Source organism: Hordeum vulgare, chromosome 4H (assembly GCF_904849725.1).
Source record: "Hordeum vulgare subsp. vulgare chromosome 4H, MorexV3_pseudomolecules_assembly, whole genome shotgun sequence".
Taxonomy (NCBI): domain Eukaryota; kingdom Viridiplantae; phylum Streptophyta; class Magnoliopsida; order Poales; family Poaceae; genus Hordeum; species Hordeum vulgare.
In genome coordinates, this window is record NC_058521.1 from 130,207,346 (window position 1) to 130,227,399 (window position 20,054).

Genomic DNA, 20,054 nt, shown 5'->3' on the forward strand with positions numbered 1-20,054 from the left:
GGGGTTGCACGACAGAGGCATCATCGGGAATGGTGAATGAGGAATCACCCTCGATAACCACGACCGACTAGCTATACTACAGAGATATCATCAGGAGTACATAGCGAGGTGTCACCCTCGGTATCCGATAGTATCTCTGTAGCTCGTACAACTAAGGGGGGTATATGTGATGTGTCGGGTCTGGCTCGTCGATCAGGGATCGAGATTTGAAAACAAGCGGGGCAACTGGACTACGGGGTCAGAGGGGATGACTGCTCCACCTATACTAAGCAGATTATAGGTACTGGACTGAAAGTAGCAGTTCATCAAAAAAAAGGCTATGCATCAGATATAGGAGCTAACTACAAAAGTAGCAAAATACTAATGCAAGCAGTATGAAGAAAGACATAGGCGATATATGAATGATCAAGGGGGGTTTGCTTGCCTTGCTGCTCTGCGGCAAAGGACTGATCGGCAGGGTCATAGATGTACCCGGCAGCAGCGTCAGTCTCGGGGTCTACCGGTAAGAAGAGGGGGAAGAAACAATAAATAATAGCAACGGTGTAGCACAATGCATGACATGGCAAGATGCAGACTAGACATGAGCTAACGAAACAACATCCGTCATAGACGGGTCGGAAGAATATCTAACGATATTTTCCGGGTCTCGGGCTACTACCGGTCAGACTGGAAACGATGGAAATGTTCCACGTTTGCTATGCTAGGGACGCGTGAGAGAGGAATGGAACGTGTATCCGGGTTCGTCTCATTTTGCTGATCAACTTTCATGTTGAAAATATTTTGATCTGGCTTACGGATTATTTAATATTAATTTTTAAAGTTTTATTCAATAATTAGGAATTAAAAACAGATTGAAATAATTTCATAAAATGCTATTATGACATCAGCATGATGTCATGCTGACATCAGCAGTTGACTGGCCAACTAACCAGTGGGTCCCGAGCGTCATAGGCACAAGTTTACTTTTACACAAATTATTCTAATTATCAGCAATTGACTGGTCAACTAATCAGATTAATTTAGTGGGGGACCCACGTGTCATACTCTAATTATTCTAATTATCCAATTAATTAAATAAATAATATATCTATTTATTTATTTAATTAAAAAATTATTTTTATATTTTTATATTTATATTGTACTTTTATTCAAAAGAGGGTGTGGGGCCTCCATGTCATAGGCAGCGGGGTGCGTTGGCCCCACCGGTAAGTGGCTTTAGGCCAAATACACATTTTTACTCACACATACATAACCAAACAATTAACATATTCTCCATATACCTATATACGTAAATACATACATCGTGCATCTCATACATACAACATACGTACGACATTTATACATACATACATACGCAATACAACATTTATTTCCATTTCTTTTTCTCATCTCACCACTCAAACGTGTGTGTTAACACGGGCTCAACTTCACAGAGAGAGAGCTACCTCTCAAGGATCACCTACACGAACCTAACGGCGTCGGATCGGAACGCCGTTTGCCGGAACGGAACCGGGACGGCGCAAGGAAAGAGATGGTGGGAGGAGCCCGAGGAGGGGCTCACCGACGTTGACGAGAGGGCCTGGTGAAGCTGGAGTTCTCGTGAGGCGGAGGTGAAGGCGAGGAGGAGGACGATGCGGTGACGGTGGTGACGCGGTACCGGTGAGGACGGTCGTTGCGGAAGAGGCCTCCCGGAGGTGGCCAACCGGCGTGTGACGAGGAGGAGGGGGTCTCCCTGCCCGGTCCCTCCTGGACCGAGCGGGAGGAAGGGCCGACGGCGTGGATCCGAGAGACGAGGGGACCGAGGGGAGGGTCGGTCGCCGGGGCTCCTGGGGGCTGGGAGGCGAGGTGGGAGACGAGGTGGAGCTCGGGTGGATGCGGTGCCGCGGGGAGAGGGGCTGTACGTGGGGGGCCGAGAGGAGTCTCGGTCGTGGGGGGATCTGGTCGGTCACGGGGGGATTTGGGAGGACGAGAGAGAGAGATGGGATCTCGTGGGGGTAGCTGGGAGGGGCAGCTGGGAGGGGCAGCATCGGTGGAGTGGGGTGCTGCCGATGGGATTAGGTGGGGATCGCTGGGGTTGGTAGGTGGAGGGGGGCCCCACGAGGGGTTAGTGGGAGGCGAGGCCAGGGAGCCCCTGGCGGCGGCGGGAGGGAGTTGGGGAGCGAGGGAGGGTTCGACTAGGGTTTGGCCGCGGTGGGCTGTGGCCTGGCCGGCTCGGCCACTAGGCCTAGTTGGGCCAGGGGGTGGGGGGGGTTCTTTTTTTCTTTTTCTTTTTTTAATACTTTCTTTTTATTATTAATTCTAATTTACTTTATTTTATAATTTATTATATATACTTTGAATTCTTGCTTTTATTTATTTATTTTCATTTACTATATTTCTTTACTCTATTTTATTTAAAGCTCCACTTCTAAATTTATTGGGATTACCAATATTTCCAAAAGTGCCTCATTCATTTTTATACTTCGCTAGGTAATCTTTATAACTCCCCGACGTTTTTATTTCAACAACATAAAATCTTTTCTCGTTTGAGTTAATCTCAAGGCTTCGAATTTCGATTCGGTTTCAATCAACATGACAACATTGATATAATCCATGATGATGTGGCATCATTAGCGCGGGATCACTGTCGCTTAATTACAATCATCACTGTAGCAAAAGTCGAGGATGTCACACGCACCTGGCCAGCATGAGGATGTTGATGTTTCTAGCCAGCACGAGTATGTTGATGTTCCTAGCCGGCATGAGGACGTTGGTGTTGATTTTGTAAAGCCAGAGGAGAATGTCGTTTCCATCGGCAGTGTTGCTATTTGTCCTGTTTGTCTAGTTGCCGAAGATGTTCATGATGATTTCAGCTTGAAGCTTCGCGTAGATGAGTCATCTCAGGACGTTGGAGATGTGCACACTTTTGACATTCCAGACAATCCGTATGTTGATGCACGAGGGCAGTCCAGTGAGGATATGGTGCTTTCAGTGCAATCTACAGGTGATACTATTTTGGATGTCTCTCAAGAGCAACAGGAGAAAGACTCTGACACTCAAGGCAATCTTTTTTGTTGTTTCTAAAAGTGAACTTCATTTTTTCCAAACATTTTTTAATCAGTAGGGTAGTTACTTCACATGTTTTCTGTTAAGTGAACTTCTTCGTTTGAATTTGGTTGTTAGGTATAGCGTTTACTTGTTTGGTATAGAGAACTTCAAAACTTTTATTTTTTTTCAAGTTTCCATCTGTATGTAATTGTTTATTCCTGGATATTGAAGTTTATCTTTCTCTTCTTTCTCTGTTCTATATTTTTCTTGTAGATGATGATCTTCCTGTTGTGCCGCCATCAAGCATTGATCCAGCTTTACTGTTGGGACCCCGATCCTAAGTCATACAAATCCACCATGTAACACATCACATCACATTATGGCCTCATGCACGGTAAAGTCCATGGCTGCTACCTTACCTTGGCCGGGACCGTTTGCGTCGTTTGGCTCACGTATATGAATGTGTCGCTAGCAATCATGTCAGAGAACCTGGGTTGATATGACTTGTTATAGACCCCAAGTGGCCCAACTGTACAGGGACAAGCATACATAACCCAACAATACAGTTGTCGTTCATGAGCATGTATAGACGAGTCATAGCAAGCTACATGGACTCCATTACATCGCGTGACATTTCCTCATGAGGACAGACACAACAACAAAGAAGGATACATGCCGATCAATCAATGTGTCCGGAGCAGAAGAAGTTACCAAGGCTTAGTGGAAGCACAAAGAGGCATTTCCCCGTAAAGAAGGCTACTGAAGGCATACAACTATGTGTCGAATCCCACACATACAATCTATTTCAAAACATACACACAATATGCACCATATGTGTAGATACAACATGGCATCACAACATAACTCTATGACTCAAGCATTTATTAAAGACTCATAAGAGTCAACATAGTATTATATTAGAAGCAGGGATCACATGACCCAACACTCAAGTCATACAAGCATCAAGCGGAAGCATAATATGTCTGAGTACAGACAACTACTAGAAGTGTTTGGAGGAGCATGAAAATCTACAATGACCCTACTAAAGGATCCAGACCTCTCTCTGGGATTCCCAAGCTATTCCGGTCAACATCGTACACATCGCGTAGAACCAATAGTGAGACTAATATCTTCTCTGCAAAAACATAAATTAAGCAACCGTGAGTACAAAGGTACTTTAGCAAGACTTACATCAGACCTATCTACATATGCATCAATATCAATGAAGGGGTTGTGGAGTTTAATTGTAGCAAGCCAGCTTTGACTCTTGACTAACCTGTACTACGACCACGAACACTTTCTTTGAGGTGGGGTAGTGCACACGAGTCCACATATTCACCAAAACAATGCACCACTATGAATCCACTCTCGTCTCCCTACGAGAAGGCCATCCATAGCACTCACACTTATCTTGCATGTTTTAGAGTATCTGTTTGAAGTTGTCTATGTACCACGTAATGTTTCCAAGTCGTCCATATCCGAGGACGCAGCTATTCGAACAGATTAATTCACCCTGCAGCCGTGTACTTCTTCACACACGCTCTCACCACTTATCACCACATGCACATCATGCATCTCGGCAACCTTCAAGCGAAAGCACCGGCGTGGGCGTCGACCACAACCGTTAGCCACACAAGACCCTAGTCCAAGTTTATCGCCTATTTGAGACTGAACCCGCAAGGAAGTCCGGCCGAAGTTTCCTTAACGGCCTCAAACGATGTGTGCAGGGCTCCACAAGCCAACCATCCGGGTGCCACTTGGTACACTGTGCCACTGTGTATCTACTGCTCTGAAGCCTACCCCATCGGGCAGAGCTAAACACGGCTGCCAACACTTTTCCTACAAACACCAGAAACTAGTTGCAACTCCTGAACAGAGATCTAGGCGGCTAATAAGTTGAGAGGGGTCATATTTCAAGGCCCAATGCATGGTAGTATCTTGTCTTGGATAACATACACATAACTCAGTTCTTAAGGACGGTCCCAATGGGACAACCCGCCATGTACTCATACATGGCCTCTCATCGCTACCTTTACCAAATCGGATTCACACACTTTACTCTGACATGGTAGCACATGAACACAACCATTCTGATTCATTGTCCAGATGGATCAGACCCAACACAATTCTAAGCATAGCAGACACAGTAAGCAAGCATCAATGAGTAGGCACATCAAGGCTCAAGTAGTTGCTACTCATGCTAAGTGGTTTCAACTATTTACTGTGGCGAAAACAGGTCATGCAAAGGAATGGTTCAACTACCGAGACATGTTACGGTTGAATTGTTGTTGTCCTAATGCAGTAAAAGAGAGCAGGAGAGAGAGGGTGGGTTTATATCAGTATGCTCAAGGGGGTTTGCTTGCCTAATAGTTCTAGAGATACTACTTTTCTTCATTAGGGTCAACAGTCACATCTTCGGAACCATTGTTTACCGATAGGAACAACACCGGCAAACAGAAAAAGAACAACATTTACTTCATGGAAAATTCAAGACTATGATGCATGTTCATGACATGGCAATATGTTGTTGATTCAGCTAATGCATCAAGGGACAACATTAAATGAAGTTGGTTTGAACCAAGGTTCAATTCAAACTTCATATATGGTTATTTAAGTGGCATTTATTGAATTGTCCAAAACAGAGCACAAAATTTGTTCTAACATGCATGAAAATGGCATACACAGATTCCTTGCATTTTTCTGATAATTTTTTATAGATAATTTATTTTCATCCGAGTTATAGTTTATTTTTTATGATTTTTCACAGTTTTTAGCATTTTATGAAATAGATAAATCATTTAAGATTTGTTTTAATTCCACAAAGGAATTAATGCATCAGCATTGCATCAAAGTGACGTTAGCAGGGCCAACCAGAGTCAAACCTGCCTAGCACGGCCCACACATCAGTGTAACAGGGTCAACTAGTGAGGCTAACCAGTGGGGCCACCGGATTTAGATTAACCGAATAGTTATTTTTAAACCTGGGTTAATTAGCATGTGGGGCCCGGTCGACATACCAATGGTTTAAGATAATAGCATAATTAAGCTCTAATTGAGGTAGGCACGTCAGCACCGCCGACTTTAAACGCCGGTGACCAAAATCGCGACGGGTGCTCGCCGGACTTGAGCTAGAGACGACGGTTCCACGTGCTGTTGGCACCAGGGAGTAGCCCTTTCTCGCACGGATGTGAAGGAGCGAAGGGGGGCCATGGGGTCACCGGAGTCGACGCTGGTAATTAGGTGCGCGGCTGCAGCAACTCGGACTTGCACGCATGTGGGCCTGTAGGGCATGAGCGAGCTGGGTCGGGTCCTCTACGGCATCTATGGAGCTCGAGGAGCTCGTTCTCGAGCTCGTATGCTTCGGTGGCGGACCACAACAACGCCAACAATAGTAACCACAGCGAGGGATCTCGTCCATGGTGGGGTTAGAGCTAGGGGAAGGGCGAGGCTATGACGACAGGGCACAGTCGAAGAGGAGCTCACACGGAACTCACAGAGAGTCTCGGCAGGCTCGGGGATGCGTTGGTGTGGCTGACTCGATGTCAGCGATCTCCAGCTCCCGAATTTAAAGATGATGGCATCATGGGCGTTGTGGTGCTCCTTGCGAAGCTTGGGTCGGCAAGGAGGACGTGCGCATTGAGGCGGGGCTCTCGAGCATGTCTAGGGGCCAAGGGGGAGGCAGCGGTCATGGCTATGGCGAAGGCGAGCTCGCGGCCGCTTCGGCCATGGCGAGGAGGAGGCGATGCAGAGCGAGGGGAGAAGAGAGAGGGGGGAACCAATCTGGACGAATCCCATAGGGCTAACCGCGGCGTCGTGCTAGCCACGGGAGACCAAGGCAGGCTGCTCGTGTGGCGCTCCCGCATGCTCACCATCCTCTGCTTCTCCTCTGCTTTCTGGCAGGAGGTAGAAGACAAGGGTGCTCCTGGTGAGCTGGGCTGGACCAGGTGAGTGATGACCCACAAGTATAGGGGATCAATCGTAGTCCTTTTGATAAGTAAGAGTGTCGAACCCAACGAGGAGCAGAAGGATCTGACAAGTGGTTTTCAGCAAGGAAGTATCTGCAAGCACTGAAATTATCGGTAACAAGTGATTGTGTGGTGAGATGATTCGTAGCAAGAAACAAGTAACAAAAGTAGCAATGGTGCAGCAAAGTGTCCCAATCCCTTTTGTAGCAAGGGACAAGCCTGGACAAAGTCTTATAGGAGGAAAAACGCTCCCAAGGACACACGGGAATTTCTGTCATGCTAGTTTTCATCATGTTCATATGATTCGCGTTCGATACTTTGATAGTTTGATATGTGGGTGGACCGGCGCTTGGGTACTTCCCTTACTTGGACAAGCATCCCACTTATGATTAAACCCTCTCGCAAGCATCCGCAACTACGAAAGAAGAATTAAGACAAAGTCTAACCATAGCAATAAACTAGTGGATCCAAATCAGCCCCTTACGAAGCAACACATAAACTAGGGTTTAAGATTCTGTCACTCTAGCAACCCATCATCTACTTACTACTTCCCAATGCCTTCCTCTAGGACCAAATAATGGTGAAGCGTTATGTAGTCGACGTTCACATAACACCACTAGAGGAAAAAGAACATACAACACATCAAATTACCGAACGAATACCAAATTCACATGACTACTATTAGCATGACTTATCCCATGTCCGCAGGAATAAAAGTAACTACTCACAAAGCATAATAATATTCATGATCAGAGAGGTAATCCAACTAGCAAGGATTTGAACATAAACTCTTCCACCAAGTAATCCAACTAGCATCAACTACAAAGAGTAATCAACACTACTAGCAACTTTACAAGTACCAATTGGAGTCGCGAGACGGAGATTGGTTACAAGTGATGAACTGGGGTTTGGAGATGAGATGGTGCTGATGAAGATGTTGATGGTGATGAGTCCCCTCCGATGAGAGGAGTGTTGGTGATGACGATGGCGACGATTTTCCCCTCCGGGAGGGAAGTTTCCCCGGCAGGATCGTCCTGCCGGAGCTCTAGATTGGTTCTGCTCAAGTTCCGCCTCGTGGCGGCGGCGCATCCACGAAAAAGCACCTCCCTGATTTTTTTCTGGACGAAACCCTTCATATAGCAGAAGAGGGGGGGGGGGGGGTCAGTGGGCCAGCAGGCTGCCCACAAGCCCCCTTGGCGCGGCCAGGGGGTTGGCCGCGCCAAGCAGGCTTGCGGCCACCTGCTGGTGCCCCTCTGGCGCTTCTTTGGCCCAGTATTTTTTACTAATCCGGAAAAAAAATCCTCGTTGATTTTTACGGCGTTTGGAGTTGCGCAGAATAGGTATCTCAACTTTGCTCCTTTTTCAGGCCAGAATTCCAGCTGTCGGCATTCTCCCTCTTCATGTAAACCTTGCAAAATAAGAGAGAAAAGGCATAAGTATTGTACCGTGAGGTGAAATAACAGCCCAAGAAGCGATAAATAATAACATGAAAACATGATGCAAAATGGACGTATCAACTCCCCCAAGCTTAGACCTCGCTTGTCCTCAAGCGAAAGCCTAGCTCAATAAATATGTCCACATGTTTAGGGAGAGAGGTGTCGACAAAACAAGATACGAACATGCATGCATGCATGATGATCATGATCAGAACAGCAATACCAACATATAATCTCTCATGCTAAAGTGACAATTCCTCCACAAAGTAAATCATGGATCAAGAACCTTACCAAGAAGTAACAACCGATAGCCTTTAGTCATTGAAGCAATTGCAATTTATTACAACATCAGAAAGAGTCAAATAAGAGCTTGTAAAGCAAATCCACATACTCAATCATTCTTTCGTTCTCTACAATTTCTACAACTCACGTGGAACTCATGAGATCAAAGTTTCAGCTGGACACAGAGAAAGATAGAGGCTTATAGTTTTGCCTCCCAACTGCTTACCTCAAGGGTAAAGTCAACAATAATAATTCATGAATACTTACCTCCAAGTTGACATATGAATATAGATCTTTCCCAAGCATATGACCTTAGCCAAGATAAAGGCGAGATAAGGAATTAGTGAAGATCACCATGACTCTTTCAAAGGGAAAAAGAAAAGGTACAAGATAGGCCCTTCACAGAGGGAAGCAGAGGTTGTCATGCGCTTTTGAGGTTTGGATGCGTGTCCTCTTAGTGCGGAGGAACGTCACTTTATATTGCCTCATGTGATAAAGAACTTTATTATGCAGTGTGTAGCTTTTATGTCTTCCTCATCACAGGTTCATACAAAGCTTATTTTCCACACACCAATAGATCATACATATTAGAGAGAAATTTTTATTGCTTGCACCGATGACAACTTACTTGAGGGATCTTTTTCAATCCATAGGTAGGTATGGTGGACTCACATGTCAAAACTGGGTTGATGGTTTATGGATGCACAAGTAGTATCTCTACTTAGTGCGGCAGGTTTGGCTAATGTGAGGTGGAAGCAATCGTCACATGCTAAGGGATCTCTAATCATATAACATTGTTCGGAGCCAAGCAAACACAATTCATTATGTTGTCTTCCTTGTCCAACATCTACTTCTAGGCATGCAATAGTTTAGTGAGTGTTCACAATCATAGATGGTGTCAGAGATGATATATTTATATGTGAACCTCTCCTTCTTTATCACTTCCTATTAATTGCAACCATGACCAAGGTCTACGTTTGCCTACCCTCAACAACTTTCAATCCTCATTCTTTTTATATGTGAAGCCATCACTTGCCATAAGATCATTACATGATTTTTCATGCTTTTGTTCTATTCTCACTCTTTTGATCAAGGCAAGGGGCAAAGCCCTTCAACTAAGACACTCTTTATTATATGGCTCACGAGCTCGAATACATCGGGGGTGACACAAAGCAAAACTCAAGACTAAAACACTAAGACTTTTAATCTACTAGAGAAAGAGGAAACTGAAAAGGAAAACTAAAACAAAGGTAAAGGCAAAAGATGTGATGGTGATACGATACCGGGGCAACTGCCCCAAGCTTGGCACAAGCCAAGGGGATTTCCCATACCAATGCTCAGTTGTCTTCCTTTGGTGGTGATGGTGGTGGAGTTGTTGCAATCTTTGACTCCAAGAGGGCCATTAATCTTTGATTTATACCTTGGAGATCTGCGATATGTTTTTCCAGCAAAACAACTTCACAAGTGAGACAAGTATTGCGAGCACGAGTTGTTTCACAGAACCTCAAGAGTTCAATCAAGGATGGAGACAGTAGGTGGAGGTAGGGTTGGAGGAAATCCACTTCCTCAACTTCTTCCCTGTTGAGCACAGATTTCACTTCGTCCCACGCCTGATTCCTCTCCTTGGTTTTGCCCTTGGTTTCTTTAGGTAGCCTTTCCTTAGCCTCCATGACCTCCATCCTTTTCAGATCAACACTTACTTCTCCATAAACTCGAGGGAGATTGTTCTCCCCCCACAGATTCCTGAGACGACATCTTGCTCTAAATCTGCGGCAGAAAACAGGCTCGAAACAAAAAATAGAAGAAATCTGCGTGATGTAGGGGTCAAACCGAATGGGAGTATATATAATGATTTTTTCCAGACCCGAAGGAGTACCCTGCACGAAAACGGAGTCCGGGAGGCGCACGAGGTGGCCACAAGCCCTCCCGGCGCGGCCAGGGGATGGGCCCGCGCCGTGCAGGCTTGTCGCCTCCTCGTGAACTTTTCGGACTACTTCCAATTTTTGTATTTATTCAAATATTCCAAAACGGAGAAAATTTCCTACTCGAAAAGTTTTGGACTCTGTTTTCTTACCGAATCACATACCTCTTCGTTTTCGGAGTCTGAAACAGGCTGATAAATGTCCCTTAGGTATTCTTCCGGAGTTATGGTATTGATAATAATGCTTTCAACATTTATGGGAGTACCTGAGATATAATGCTTGATTCTCTGCCCATTTACAACTCTCGGATAATTACCTTCCGTGTTGTTGATCTTGATAGCACCGGAACGATATACTTCCTCAACAACATAGGGACCTTCCCATTTAGAGAGAAGCTTGCCTGCAAAGAATCTTAAACGAGAGTTATATAGTAAGACATAATCACCTACGTTGAACTCACGCTTTTGTATCCTCTTATCATGCCACCTCTTAACCTTTTATTTGAACAACTTGGCATTCTCATATGCCTGAGTTCTCCATTCATCAAGCGAGCTAATATCAAATAACCTCTTCTCACCGGCAAGTTTGAAATCAAAGTTGAGCTCTTTGATTGCCCAATAAGCTTTATGCTCTAGCTCAAGAGGTAAATGAGATGCTTTACCGTACACCATTCTGTACGGAGACATGCCCATGGGATTCTTATAGGCAGTTCTATAAGCCCACAGTGCATCATTGAGCTTCTTAGACCAATTCTTTCTAGCCCTGTTGATAGTCTTTTGGAGAATTAGTTTAATCTCTTTGTTGCTTAGCTCTATTTGACCACTGGACTGAGGGTGATAGGGAGACGCAATTCTATGGTTGGCATCGTACTTAGCAAGCGTTTTATGGAAAGCACCATGAATGAAGTGTGAACCACCGTCGGTCATTAGATATCTAGGGGCTCCAAATCTAGGGAAGATAACTTCTTTCAGCATCCTGATAGAGGTGTTGTGATTAGCACTACTAGTGGGGATAGCTTCTACCCACTTAGTGACGTAATCAACAGCAACTAGGATATGAGTATACCCGTTGGATTTTGGAAAAGGTCGCATATAATCAAAGCCCCAGACATCAAATGGTTCGATGACAAGTGAATAGTTCATAGGCATTTCGTGACATTTACCGATATTACCTATTCTTTGACATTCGTCACAAGACAAGACAAACTTACGAGCATCCTTGAAGAGAGTGGGCCAATAGAAACCTGATTGCAATACCTTGTGTGCAGTTCTATCTCCCGCATGGTGTCCTCCATAGGCCTCGGAGTGACACTTCTGTAGGATCTGTCCCTGTTCATGTTCAGGTACACAACATCTTATAACACCATCTACTCCTTCCTTATAAATGTGAGGATCATCCCAAAAGTAATGTCTCAAGTCAAAGAAGAATTTCTTATTTTGCTGGTACGTGAAACTAGGTGGTATATATATGCAACGATATAGTTTGCATAATTAGCATACCACGGTGCACTACATGAGGCATTGATGACATTCAATTTCTCATCGGGAAAGCTATCATCAATAGGTTGTGGGTCATCAAGAACGTTCTCCAACCTAGACAAGTTATCTGCTACTGGGTTATCAGCACCCTTCCTGTCGACAACGTGCATATCAAATTCTTGTAGCAAGAGAACCCATCTGATAAGTCTAGGTTTAGCGTCCTTCTTATCTGTGAGGTACTTAATAGCAGCATGATCAGTGTGAATAGTGACTTTGGAATCAACTATGTAAGACCTGAACTTTTCACATGCAAACACGACTGCTAAAAATTCCTTCTCCGTAGTAGCATAGTTTCTCTGGGCACTGTCTAGAGTTTTACTAGCGTAGTGAATAACATTCAACTTCTTATCGACTCTTTGCCCTAGAACAACACCAACAGCATAATCACTAGCATCACACATGATTTAAAAAGGTAAGTTCCAGGTGGTTGAACAATAGGTGCAGTTAGCAAAGCCCTCTTAAGTATTTCGAAGGCTTCCTCACAATCATCTTCAAAAACAAAAGGAATATCCTTTTGCAAGAGATTGGTAAGAGGCCTAGAAATCTTAGAGAAGTCTTTAATGAACCTTCCATAGAAACCAACATGACCAAGGAAACTTCTTATACCTTTGATATCTGTGGGGTATGGCATTTTCTCGATTGCATCAACCTTAGCCTTATCGACTTCAATACCTCTTTCATAAATTTTATGTCCTAAGACGATGCCTTCATTAACCATAAAGTGGCACTTCTCCCAATTCAAGACAAGATTGGTGTCTTTACATCTCTGCAAGACTCGATCAAGGTTGCTGAGGCAATCATCAAAGGAAGACCAGTAAACGGAGAAGTCATCCATGAAAACCTCGACAATCTTTTCACAAAAGTCAGAGAATATAGCCATCATACATCTTTGAAAGGTGGCAGGTGCATTACATAAGCCAAAAGGCATACGTCCATAAGCAAAGGTACCGAAAGGGCAGGTGAAAGTGGTTTTCTCCTCATCAGATTGTCAACTGGTATTTGGGAGAAACCAGAATAACCGTTTAGAAAGCAGAAGTGTGTGTGTTTAGACAGTCTTTCTAGCATTTTATCGAGAAAAGGCAAAGGGTAATGATCTTTCCTAGTGGCTTTATTCAATTTCCTAAAATCGATCACATCCTATAGCCAGTAATAATCCTCTGTGGGATCAATTCATCCTTATCATTAGGGACAACGGTAATGCCTCCCTTCTTAGGGACGCAATGCACCGGACTAACCCAATCGCTATGAGCAACAGGATAGATAATACTCGCTTCCAGGAGCTTTAGTATTTCTTTTCTTACTACTTCTTTCATCTTAGGATTCAGTCTCCTTTGATGATCAGCAACTGGTTTGAAATCAGGATCGGTTTTAATCTTGTGCAGGCATAGAGTAGGACTAATGCACTTAAGATCATCAAGAGTATAGCCAATAGCAGCACGGTGCTTCCTCAGAGTTTTTAGCAACTTCTTTTCTTCATGCTCTGAGAGGCTAGCACTAATTATGACAGGATATATCTCTTTTTCATCCAGATAAGCATACTTAAGAGTATCTGGCAACTATTTAAGCTCGAACACAGGATCACTCTTTGGTGGGGGTGGATCCCCAAGCAGTTCAACAGGAAAGTTATTCTTAAGGATGTGATATTGTTCTAAGACAACTCTATCTATCGCATCCCTTTCATCCATATGCATATCATTTTCATGCTCAAGCAAGTATTGCTCTAAGGGATCAGTAGGAGGCACGACAATAAAAGCTAAGGCAATAGTTTCATCCCTACTAGGCAACTCTTTTTCATGAGGTTGTCTACCAAACTTGGAGAAATTGAACTCATGTGACACACCTTCAAAGCCAACATGACAGTTTGCTTGTCACAATCAATATGAGCATTGACGGTATTGAGGAAGGGTCTGCCAAATATGATGGAACAAAAGCTATCTTGAGCAGTAGAAAGAATGACGAAATCAGCAGGATACTTCGTTTTACCACACAAGACTTCAACATCCCTAACAATTCCCACAGGGCAGATAGTATCTCTATTGGCAAGCTGAATAGTGACATCAATAGGCTCTATCTCAACAGGTGCAATCTCGTCTTTGATTTCATCATATAAGGATTGAGGTATTGCACTAACACTAGCACCTACGTCACAAAAACCATGATAGCAATGATGTCCTATCTTAACAGAAACAACAGGCGTGCCAACAACAGGCCTATGTTTGTCTCTAGCGTGAGGTTTAGCAATTCTAGCAGCATCTTCACAGAAGTGAATATTATGTCCCTCAACATCGTCGAACAGAAGATCTTTGATAATAGCAATTCTAGGTTCAACTCTAATTTGCTCAGGGGGTGTAGGTGTTCTAATATAGCCTCTACGTATCACAGTTGAAGCTTTAGAATGATCATTTATCCTAACAGGGAAAGGTGGTTTCTCAATGTAAGCACTGGGAACCACAGGATCATTATAGGCAATGACTTTCTCTTCAACTGGAGTGGGTTTAACTACATTGACTTCTAAAGGAGGATGATATTTAAACCACTTCTCTTCGGGGAGATCCATATGAGGAGCAAAGGATTCACACAATGAAGCTACCATCTCAGAGTCAAGTCCATACTTAGCGCTAAAGTCACAAAAAGTATTTGTCTCAACAAAGGATTTAACGCAATCAAACGTGAAATTCATACCTGACTCCTTACCTTCTTCAAGCTCCCAATCTTCAGAGTTGCGTTTAATTATCTCCAATAAATTCCATGTGGAGTCAATATCTCTCTTCATAAAAGAACCGGTACAAGAAGTGTCAAGCATGGTGCGATCATCATGAGAAAGCCGAGCATAGAAGTTCTGAATGATAATTTCTCTCGATAGCTCATGGTTGGGGCATGAATATAACATTGATTTAAGCCTCCCCATGCATGAGCGATGTTTTCTCTGTCACGAGGCCAAAAATTATAAATATAATTCCGATCATGATGTACTAAATGCATATGATAAAACTTTTGATGAAATTCCAATTTCAACCGATTGTAGTCCCATGATCCAGTATCATCACATAGCCTATACCATGTCAACGGATTATCCTTCAAAGATAAAGGAAAGACCTTCTTCTTGACTTCATCCTCGGGCAAACCTGCAAGCTTAAATAAACCACAAACTTCATCTACATAGATTAGATGCAAGTCTGGATGTGATGTTCCATCTCTTGTAAAAGGATTAGCCAGCAGTTTCTCAAGCATACCTGAAGGAAATTCAAAGCAAATATTTTCCGTAGGTGCAGCAGGTTGAGGAGCAACTCTTTGTGCTTCCGTTCGAGGTGAAGATACCCCGAACAAGCCCCTCAAAGGATTAGTATCCATAGTGACAAGTGACAAAAAATTTCAGCACACTATATGAATGTTTCCTTACCAAGTTCCACTTACGAAAGGCGCTTCACTCCCTGGCAACGGCCCCAGAAAGGAGTCTTGATGACCCACAAGTATAGGGGATCAATCGTACTTCTTTCGATAAGTAAGAGTGTCGAACCCAACGAGGAGCAGAAGGATCTGACAAGTGGTTTTCAGCAAGGAAGTATTTGCAAGCACTGAAATTATTGGTAACAAGTGATTGTGTGGTGAGATGATTCGTAGCAAGCAACAAGTAACAAAAGTAGAAACGGTGCAGCAAAGTGTCCCAATCACTTTTGTAGCAAGGGACAAGCCTGGAAAAAGTCTTATAGGAGGAAAAACGCTCCCGAGGACACACGGGAATTACTGTCATGCTAGTTTTCATCATGTTCATATGATTCACGTTCGTTACTTTGATAGTTTGATATGTGGGTGGACCGGAGCTTGGGTACTGCCCTTACTTGGACAAGCATCCCACTTATGAGTATCCCCTCTCGCAAGCATCCGCAACTATGAAAGAAGAATTAAGACAAAGTCTAACCATAGCATTAAACTAGTGGATCCAAATCAACCCCTTACGAAGCAACACATAAACTAGGGTTTAAGATTCTGTCACTCTAGCAACCCATCATCTACTTACTACTTCCCAATGCCTTCCTCTAGGCCCAAAGAATGGTGAATTGGTTTGTAGTCGACGTTCACATAACACCACTAGAGGAAAAACAACATACAACACATCAAATTACCGAACGAATACGAAATTCACATGACTACTATTAGCATGACTTATCCCATGTCCTCAGGAACAAAAGTAACTACTTACAAAGCATAATCATATTCATGACAAGAGAGGTAATGAGTAGCATCAAGGATCTGAACATAAACTCTTCCACCAAGTAATCCAACTAGCATCAACTACAAAGAGTAATCAACACTACTAGCAACCTTACAAGTACCAATCGGAGTCGCGAGACGGAGATTGGTTACAAGTGATGAACTAGGGTTTGGAGATGAGATGGTGCTGATGAAGATGTTGATGGTGATGAGTCCCCTCCGATGAGAGGAGTGTTGCTGATGACGATGGCGATGATTTCCCCCTCCAGGAGGGATGTTTCCCCGGCAGGATCGTCCTGCGGAATCTCTAGATTAGTTTTGCTCAAGTTCCGCCTCGTGGCGGCGGCGAATCCACGAAAAAGCTCCTCCCTGATTTTTTTCTGGACGAAACCCTTCATATAGCAGAAGAGGGGGGCCAGTGGGCCAGCAGGCTGCCCACAAGCCCCCTTGGCGCGGCCAGGGGGTGGCCGCGCCAAGCAGGCTTGTGGCCACCTACTGGCGCCCCTCTGGCTCTTCTTCGGCCCAGTATTTTTTATAAATCCGGAAAAAAATCCTCGTTGATTTTTATGTCGTTTGGAGTTGCCCAGAATAGGTATCTCAACTTTGCTCCTTTTTCAGGCCAGAATTCCAGCTGCCGGCATTCTCCCTCTTCATGTAAACCTTGCAAAATAAGAGAGAAAAGGCATAAGTATTGTACCGTGAAGGGAAATAACAGCCAAGAAGCGATAAATAACAACATGAAAACATGATGCAAAATGGATGTATCAGTGAGCGCCAGGTAAGTTTTCCTCTCTTTTTAAACAATTCTATTTTCTATTATTTGCTTTGTGTTTCATATTGTTTGGGTAAAAACCCTAAACGTGAAAACCATGGAATTATTCTCGGGTGTAAGTATATTATTACTAAGCCCCAAAATAAGTTTTTGCATTTTTTGGAGAAATTAAAATATATATAGTCATTTAATTATAATTTTTAGATGCATTTATGATTTATTTAAAAATGACAAAATAATTGCTTAGAAGTTCATCACCCCTGGTATGTTGTTTCCAATATTTATGAGAAAATGGTGAACATTTTTAAAGGCCATTTGGAAATATTGGAAAACTTAGCTAATTGAAATTGTTTGAATAATGGAGTGCTAGGGTTTTGACAATCCCCATTTCAATTTCATTTGAATTTTAGCATGATGAAATGATGATTAATGCAATGACAAGCAATGGCTAACTAGGGTTGTGACAACTCATCCCCCACGAAAAAAGAATCTCGTCCCGAGATTCAGGCGTAGGTTAAGAGAAAAGAGGGGACACTGGCTATCACAATCTTCACGATCCAATTGCCCTTCTCAGAGATGTTGATTCATTGCATCATGTTGACCTTGAAATCTTTGCCTTCAATATCTTCACCAAAACACAGCGACACAAGGATTAGAAACGCTACAAGAATCGATCTTCATGAAGATCGAATGACTCATGATCAACTCACAGAATGAGACCTAGGAATGTCCCTTGAACTGAGACACAAAACACATAACAGGAATGAGGAAATGAGTCATATGACGAAGGTTCAATTGGTAGGCAACAATTCCACACTAAAAGAGATAGTGACATGTTTCAAAATAGCGAGGAGTTAATTGTCGTGATTCCATAATGAGACATCTCACGACAGGTGACTCGCAGAGTTATTCCCTTAAGTGGCAAAATGAATTACTTTTGATACAGAGATCATAGAAAATCTTCATACTAGCCTAAGGCAATTCATGATGACTGTTTGAAGGAATTCGAGAAAATGGCATACTCAGATTGGAGAATAAACTAGGGTTATAATTCATCTCGACCAATGGAAGGCACATTCCAATTGATACCGATGGTATAATCCAGCGTCTGACCATGCTCTCGAGAACTTGAGAATTTCCACATTCATCAGGGTTTTACCAACATCCATGCCAATATCTTGGTGACTCATCATACTACCATGATGAATAATGATAGAGGATGCAAATGCAAAGGAAGACAACACTTTCTCAGATTTCACCTTAGCTACGCCAAGGGATCGGAATCTGGATGATCGGCTAAGAGACATTTAGCACTTCACTTCTAATGTTCTCCTTGATGTACTGGCATAACCCAATTATATAGAACATCTGGTATCTAGAACATCAAGTAGAGGTCGGACTTCGGGATCTCAAAGGGTCCATGAGGAACAACTTCTAGAATAAGTCATACAATGTCCTCATGGGAAAGTGGCTAAGGTTGCTGATACAGTATATTATAATAATAAGTCTTTCGGCTAGGTGGGTTAGCCACCAGATCACTTTACCGGGTTTCAGGGAGACCAATATTATACCTCTTGGGAAACATTCCAACCATTATTTCTTCTTGACATTCAGATCTGGTTTCGGACTTTGCAGGTCTGAAAGAGAAGGTTTGCAATAACAAGTCAACGAGATAACATTGCGAGATTCTCGGGGATGAACTATGACAACATCTCCAAAACATGCGCTGGATTGCAAGACTCGCGTGGCACACTGTCCAAGACAAGCATGGTTAGTTAGAAGGTCTTACAACAAACACTACCGAGTTCGGGGTGGGAACCATCATTACGGATAGCGAGGTCGGGTGCAAGTCCGTCTGGTACTTTCAAGAATATCACTTACCTTCTTTTCCTTTAACAAGTCCATCAGTGGCTTGGTGTGCTAGGCGACACATATGGAATGGATGTTCCAAATCTATCAAACCATAGCATACTTCTCATATGCGTGACTGACTTGAGATGATTCTAGAGGAAGCAAAATATCTTACCTCGAATTCATAGCGGCATCTTGCATCTAATGCACGTGAACTAAGAGGGAGCCACTTCTTACACTTAACATATAATCCATGTACGGGACACGAAGATATTGCCTACAAAGTTTCCAACAATAGATTATCTTCATCATAAGTTATGTAGAAGATAAAGATGTTGTTGATGGGCTAAACAACAACTTATCCGGATTTCCATATAAAAGAAATTCCACAACCACGTGAGAAAATCATAGCATTGGCCATACCAAAATATATAATGGTGTATGCTCGAGGCAATATCCACGAGTAAAACAATATTAAGAAGATCTTCGGTTCTGATTTTGATTTGACGATAGCCCACACTCAAATCAAAGATTGGACAAGACAATAGGTGCAAAAGTTGACCACAAGAATCAATCGATGAGAATATCGTCTTTATTCAACACACACAATCGCACACAATATATCCCTTTGAAATGAACTAAGTTAGGCAAAGATTTTATCTTCCAACTCTCCAAGTTGTTATTTAGCTTAACCAACTAGCTCAGAGATATCGAACACGGATTCTTGAAGAAGGGGCGGTTTATGGGAAAACCAACTTGATCACGAACTCAACATAACGGCAGGGCTAACCTGGTAATACTTTCGAGAAGATATTTCGGAAAATCATGAACCACGGATATGTTATTGAGGTCGAGAAAAATCTTGCTCTAAGGGCAAGACGATGGTTATCAAAGAGTGAGGGATTGAAAAAATCCTAATTCCTTATTCGAAAAGTGCACTAGGAAAGATGGACTCGGTAGCACGATCAAACTTCCAATGGTGATTCAACAACCAACATGTTAAGAATGAAATTATTGTCCATTAACTTCCAATCAATAGGATTGCTAGA